This window comes from Camelus ferus, chromosome 35, assembly GCF_009834535.1.
Source record: "Camelus ferus isolate YT-003-E chromosome 35, BCGSAC_Cfer_1.0, whole genome shotgun sequence".
Taxonomy (NCBI): domain Eukaryota; kingdom Metazoa; phylum Chordata; class Mammalia; order Artiodactyla; family Camelidae; genus Camelus; species Camelus ferus.
In genome coordinates, this window is record NC_045730.1 from 5120110 (window position 1) to 5126109 (window position 6000).

The 6000-nt window shown below is 39.5% G+C and overlaps 1 long non-coding RNA gene across 2 annotated transcripts in view; it reads right to left on the bottom strand.

Annotated features, from left to right (window-relative positions):
* Window positions 1-4355, bottom strand: part of LOC116661511 — a 30323-nt gene extending 25968 nt beyond the window's left edge. Inside the window, exons 1-3 of one of the 2 annotated variants that reach the window (XR_004317395.1) lie at window positions 4214-4355; window positions 3970-4041; window positions 651-993 (exon numbers count right to left, since the gene is read on the bottom strand). This is a non-coding gene — a long non-coding RNA (uncharacterized LOC116661511). Of the gene's footprint in view, window positions 1-650; window positions 994-3969; window positions 4042-4213 lie in introns of those variants that run through there. The other variant, XR_004317394.1, reaches the window with a different exon arrangement.
* Between the last annotated feature and the right edge of the window lie 1645 nt (window positions 4356-6000).

The following is a 6000-nucleotide window of genomic DNA, read 5'->3' on the forward strand; positions in this document are numbered from 1 at the left end:
ATCAGAGAAAGATTCTCTGAAAAAAAGGTTCAGCCTCTAAGGAGCTCTCCGTCCGTCGGCAAATGTTCCATCCGTGCATTCACAGGATTTGTCTGCGGTGATTCATAATATAAACAGACAAAAAAGATCTCTGACATTTGGGAGATGTAGTCTAAAAGATCCCGTTTTTCGTGTAATTTTGAAAAGCACTTTTTGTCAGCTCAACATTATTTGGGGAATCTTGGGGAAGACGGCGTTGCTGTTTCTTTTTTCCCGAGGTTGTTTGTTTTCCACACAAGAAAACACGTCGTCCCTTCTGGTTTGTCCTGAGAACAAATTACTCTAAAATGGCTTGGCGAATATGGGAGATTGCTTATCTCGCTATATTTAATAGAATAATACAGAACTGCAAGCTTTGACTACTTAATAAGGAAAACATCTTCTGCCATCATGTGGAATGTCGGAGAATCTTCCCTCGTTTGATGTTTTGTTCCTTTGCTGGCTTTTCTATGAAACACACTGAATACCCTGACAGAAGAGTAATTATTAGGACCACAAATAAAAGGCTTGAAAATCACGGAGTAAACAAAGCACAGGGATTTCAGAAAGTTAACATTTGATAATTTCGTTTCTACCTTTCCCATGAGAAAGATGTAGGGGGGAAGAAAACAAAAACCTTCCAACTCAGAAAACAGTCACAAAGTTAAGCTGCAAAATATCTTTTGTCTAGTTTCTCTTTATTCCAGTGGGGAAGTTTTTTTAATTGGGAAAATATTTGCCGGTCTGTCTCAATTGATCGAATGGTTATGCTTTACTTTGCTTCTTTCTTGGGCTATTCTTTTGGAGCCATAAGTATCTTTCTTGCAGTATCATTCAGTGTTACCAGTACTTCTTTTCTTGTAGCATTTCTCATCTCAGCATCGTTATTAAGTACATCCCTCCAGTCTTCTCACCCAGATCTCTCGTTTCATCTCATCAATTATTTTCAGGGAGTGGGGAGTGACCGGCTTCTCTCTAATAAAGGTTAGAGACATCAGCTAGCTTGGAAAAAAAACCTCCTGCCGATAAACGATAATGCTTGATTCTACCTGCCACACAGGGACCAGTTTCAAAGGAAATTTTTGACCAAGCTGCCATTCAAGGTTAATTTATATGCTAGAAGGAGCCTTCACCAGATGCCACATATTTCTTGTTGAAGTGATTCATCATATTCCACAAGTAATGCAATCACCTCTCACATGGGAAGAGCAGTGGGAGAAATGTAAAAAGGAAAGGGAGGGTAATAAATGAAAAGGAGAATGGGTCCCAATTATCCCTTATTATGGGGTGAAAAAAATATGATGTCCACAGCAGGAAAGACACTGTCAAGAATTGCAGCTGACTCTGCAAGTACCATTTTTAAAGGAAATGTCCAGTTTTCCACAGAGGAGCACATCTATACGTAGCTGGACTTATATGGCAGATGCAATTTTCCACTCCTTCATCTAATTTTCCACCTAGATTCATCTCTCCTTTCTCCTTTAAATATCTTATGGAAAACTCACTTTTCTCCTGCATGATAGAATTCTAGGAATGAAGGAGTTAAACCTATTTCTTTAAGTTAGGGGAAAGTTGCTTCCTGCACACATATCTCAGTAGCCTGGGAGAAATGTTCTGCTAGATTAGGTTGATTGAAAAACACCACTGATAAAGAAAGAAATGAGGAAGGAGTACCTGGACCCATTTCCCTCATCCTCTCCAGAAGACTGTGGTCCGTCCATCATTTTAAACTATTGCTCACCACTCACATTTTCAATAGGGTCCTCTCCCACTGAATTATATATGATCCACTTTATAAACACCCAGTTCCTTTACTGTCTTCAAATATATCCGATTTATTTTAAATACATCTGTGCACATAGAATATGTACGTGTGTGTGTGCACATGTTTGCCTGTAAAAGCAACTATGCCAAATGTCTGCCAAGTGAAATGATTAGAATAGAATGTGGTTATTCAAACTTCACTCAGTGCACCTCCCTGTACGGCTTCTATGTATGTGTTCAATATACTGGTGGTCACTGACCCACAGAAATATTTGTGCTACCTCGCCACCAAGGATTTATCAGGTGGTTGGAAGTTTAGGACAAACAGACATGAAGCACTGGCTGTAGGCCTGTGCGGGGCTTGTCTTGGTGGCATGTTTTACAGAATCAAGTTCAATGCCTCTGATATAATGAGGATGGGAGAATGGCAACTCATCAAATGGTAGGGGACTTTCTCTCGGTTACTTGTCCATCGTGGTGCTTGCCCGCCAGGCCACCGTTAGCATGGAAGGAGCTGATCTGTGTTTGGAATACATCCTGTTGCTTCAGCCTTTATTAATGATCCTTATCTGGAATCTGTAGTTATAAGCTGAGTTCCTAGGAGTCAAGGGTGAAATCCTCTCTATTTTGAGTTATGTGTCTGCAGTGCTCAGTCAAGCATTACGTCCATGGGAGATGCTCTCTGTGTGTTTATCACAATGACTGTGTGATAAAGAGCGAAGGAAAAGTGCGCGTGCACTGCAGAATTGCTTGGGCAAAGGGGAGAAAGACCAAAGAAGAGAAACACAAAAAATAAAAAGAAATGATAACGGAAAGGGCAAATTGTTGATATTTGTTGTCACTGCTATCCAGCGAGACCTATTTAAATAGAAGGGTACAGATAGGAACTCAGTATCAAGTCCATTTACTCTGTGCTCCAAAGTCCTTCTTTGATAGTGAGATATTTGAAGGCACCCTCGACTTTTGATGCATGGCTCTCTGACTTGAACTGATAAACCCAGAGGCCAGAGATCTTGCCATCCTCCTTCTTTAATTCACCAGTGAACATAATGACCCCATCCACTAATAATTAGTGGTCATTAAGATGCTGCCCACTCGTCCTGGATTCTTGGCTGGTTGGCTGCTGTGGCCCCTGGACAGTTTTAGGTTTTCTTACTTTAAATGCTGACAGGTTGTCAGTGCACACTCTTTCAAGTAAAAGCAATGATTTTACAGTTTGGCCTCACAAATCAGAACATATACGTTGGGGTACTCAGGATGCACAATTATCTTTCCTGGAAATCATAAGCATTACATGGTACTCAGGAAAATAGTGACTTCGTCATTTATAACATCATCAACTTTAAACTGTGAATCTCAGTGAGTCCTTTCCTAACGTTAACAAAAATAAATCCTTGAGGGGAGGGTATAGCTCAGGTGGCGGAGCGCATGCTTAGCCTACATAAGGTCCTGGGTTCAATCCCCAGCACCTCCTCTAAAAATAAATAGATAAGTAAACCTAATTACCCCCTCAAAAAATGAATTACCTAATTATCTCCCCCTCCAAAAAACCAAAAATAAATCCTCATTGTTACACACACACACACACACAAAACCCAAAAACATTAACCTGAGATATTTATAGATTTTCTTAGATGAGAAATAAATAAAGCATAAACCAGGTAAGTTTCAGTGGGACAACTGTCATTACCCCAACAGGAATAAGTAAAAATGACAGCATTTTTAAAATGATGTGTTAGGATGAGTTCAAATAAATAAACTTGTAAACAATTTCGAACTACAATAGAGCAAAATTTAATTACAAAATATAACGCAATCTATACAGATGGCCTTTTGTGACACTAGGTACTTACTACTCTTTGGATTTTTTTTTTTCCTGTTGAGACCTGGTAGGGCGATTACAGTAATATAGAGATTTTCAGATCTGACACTGATGACAAAGAGATCTGACCAACTTCTCTGAGATAAGCTCCACAAGAAATATACACTGCTGGATTTTTACTTCTCGAAATACAATATAGAAAATTCCTATTGATTTCCATGTGGCTATCTACTTAGCTCAGAGAATTTGTGAAAGTGTCTTAATTCAGCAAAGGAGCACCACCACCACACACACACACACACACACCCCTGGGAAGAATTAGACCTGAAGGAAAGAGAAATGGAAATAAGGTATAAAAGGTTTACCTTGCCCTTGTTTGGTTTTTTCAGTGTTGCGGGTCATGTAGTTAAGACTACGGGTTTCCTCACCATTTGTTACTAAGAAGAGACATAGAAAGGCAAATTCATTACAAATAAAAATTTCTTCCTTGTTTTCTCTAGATGTTAACTTGACAAGTAAGATCACCTATGCCCTGAGTCAAAGGTTTTCTAGTTTAAATCAATAAACAAGCTGGAATATTTCAACTGTGATCAGGCTGAGGACACAGACCTTTACCAACAGACTCAGTCACAGCTCCAGCAACTGAAGGTGCTCACAAATGTTGTGTCTCTTCCGTGTGTCTTCTTGGCCATCTCCTCAAAATTAAACACAGTCCAAGAAGCAGCGTGCTTATCTGGTGGTACAAAATGCCTCTGGGTTATTCCCAGCTTTCACAACTACTGTCTCCATGTTTTTGAAGACTTCAGATTGTGTTGTTGTGGCACAGTTCAAAGGCAAAGTTTACCATTAGCAAAGTAAGAATTACATAGTGACCTGGAATCAGTACAGGAATGTTCTAAAATTTATGTTGTAGCAAGCCCTTGGCAATGCGTGGTGGTGTGTGTATTTTTGGAGTGAAAGCTAACACAGGTGTTTTGAGAACATTGTGTGCTTCAGCTCAGAATTAAGTAAATACAGCCAAGTAGCATAGATAATTTGAATTTTGAGTGATCTTTTTAAATATAGATGATGATTGTCACAAATAAAAACAAATGATGATCTTGAAGCCTGTATTCAAAGATGGTTATCTTTGTAAAAATAAAAAAAAGTCAAGTCCACCGTGAAAGAGGAAATATTGATACACTGGGTTACTTATTTTTATATGTAAATTTGCGTTAATTAATTAATTCTCAGTAAGAATTTGTTAGGTGCTGGGAGAGTGAGGATGAATCAGATTAAAAGGCTCACAGTCAAGTGGGGAAGATGGATTTGCAAACCAGCTACTGTAACAGAACATGCCTGAGGCGCGTGGAGAGACAAGGGAGCTATGGATTCTGCCTGGACAGTGTGTTACGAGATGGGCTGGTCAGGGAAAGCTGTATTTTGAATAAATTAGTTTATTTTGGTGTATTCTATATATCGCTATGGACATATTCTATATATTCTAGATCTGTATCTATCAGTTAGGGTTCGGTCAGAGAAGTAGAACCAACAGAAGACATGCATTAAGAGATGTGTTACATTATGCAAAATAAAATAAGCAAGACACCAAAGGGAAAACACTGTATGTTTACACTTGCATGCAACACCTAGAACAGTCCAGTTCTTAGAGTCAGAGCGTAGACCAGAGGTTAGCAAGGGCTGGCGTTGGTGGGGGATGGGGCGTTACTGTTTAATGGATACAGAGTTTCTGTTTGAGATGATGAAAAAGTTCTGGAGAGGGATGATGGTGGTCACACCACACTGTATATGTGCTTAATGCCACTGAATTGTGCACTTAAAAATGGTTAATTTTATATTATATATACTCTACCACATTTTTTAAAAAGGAGATTTATAGCAAGAAGTTGGTTTATGCTATTGTGGGCGTTGGCTAGGCAAGTCTGAACTCCACGGGGCAGGCTGTCAGGAGGGACAAGCTGGGGCTCCAGCAAGGAGCTGAGGCTGGTGTCCGCAGGGAGAACCTACTCTTCCTCAGGGAAGCCTCAGTACAGCTCTTATGGCTTTCAATTGATTTGACTCAGGCCCACCCAGGTTATCTTTTTTGTTTCTGTTATCTGGAAGTACTGCAGTTTATTTATCAGCTGATGAAGATTTGAGTGATTTCCAGTTCAGGATTATTACAAATAAAACTGTTATGAACATTTGTGTACTAGTCTTTGTGCGGGCATACATTCTGATTTCTCTTGAGTAAATACCTGGCAGTGGCATGGCTGGGTTATAGAGAGGTGTATGTTTTAGCTTTTTAAGATACTGCCAGTCTGTTTTGCATAGTAGTTGAACCATTTTCTTTTCCAACCAGTGTATGAGATGCCAGCACGAGATGGTCAAACCCTGCTGTCAGACAGCTTTTTATT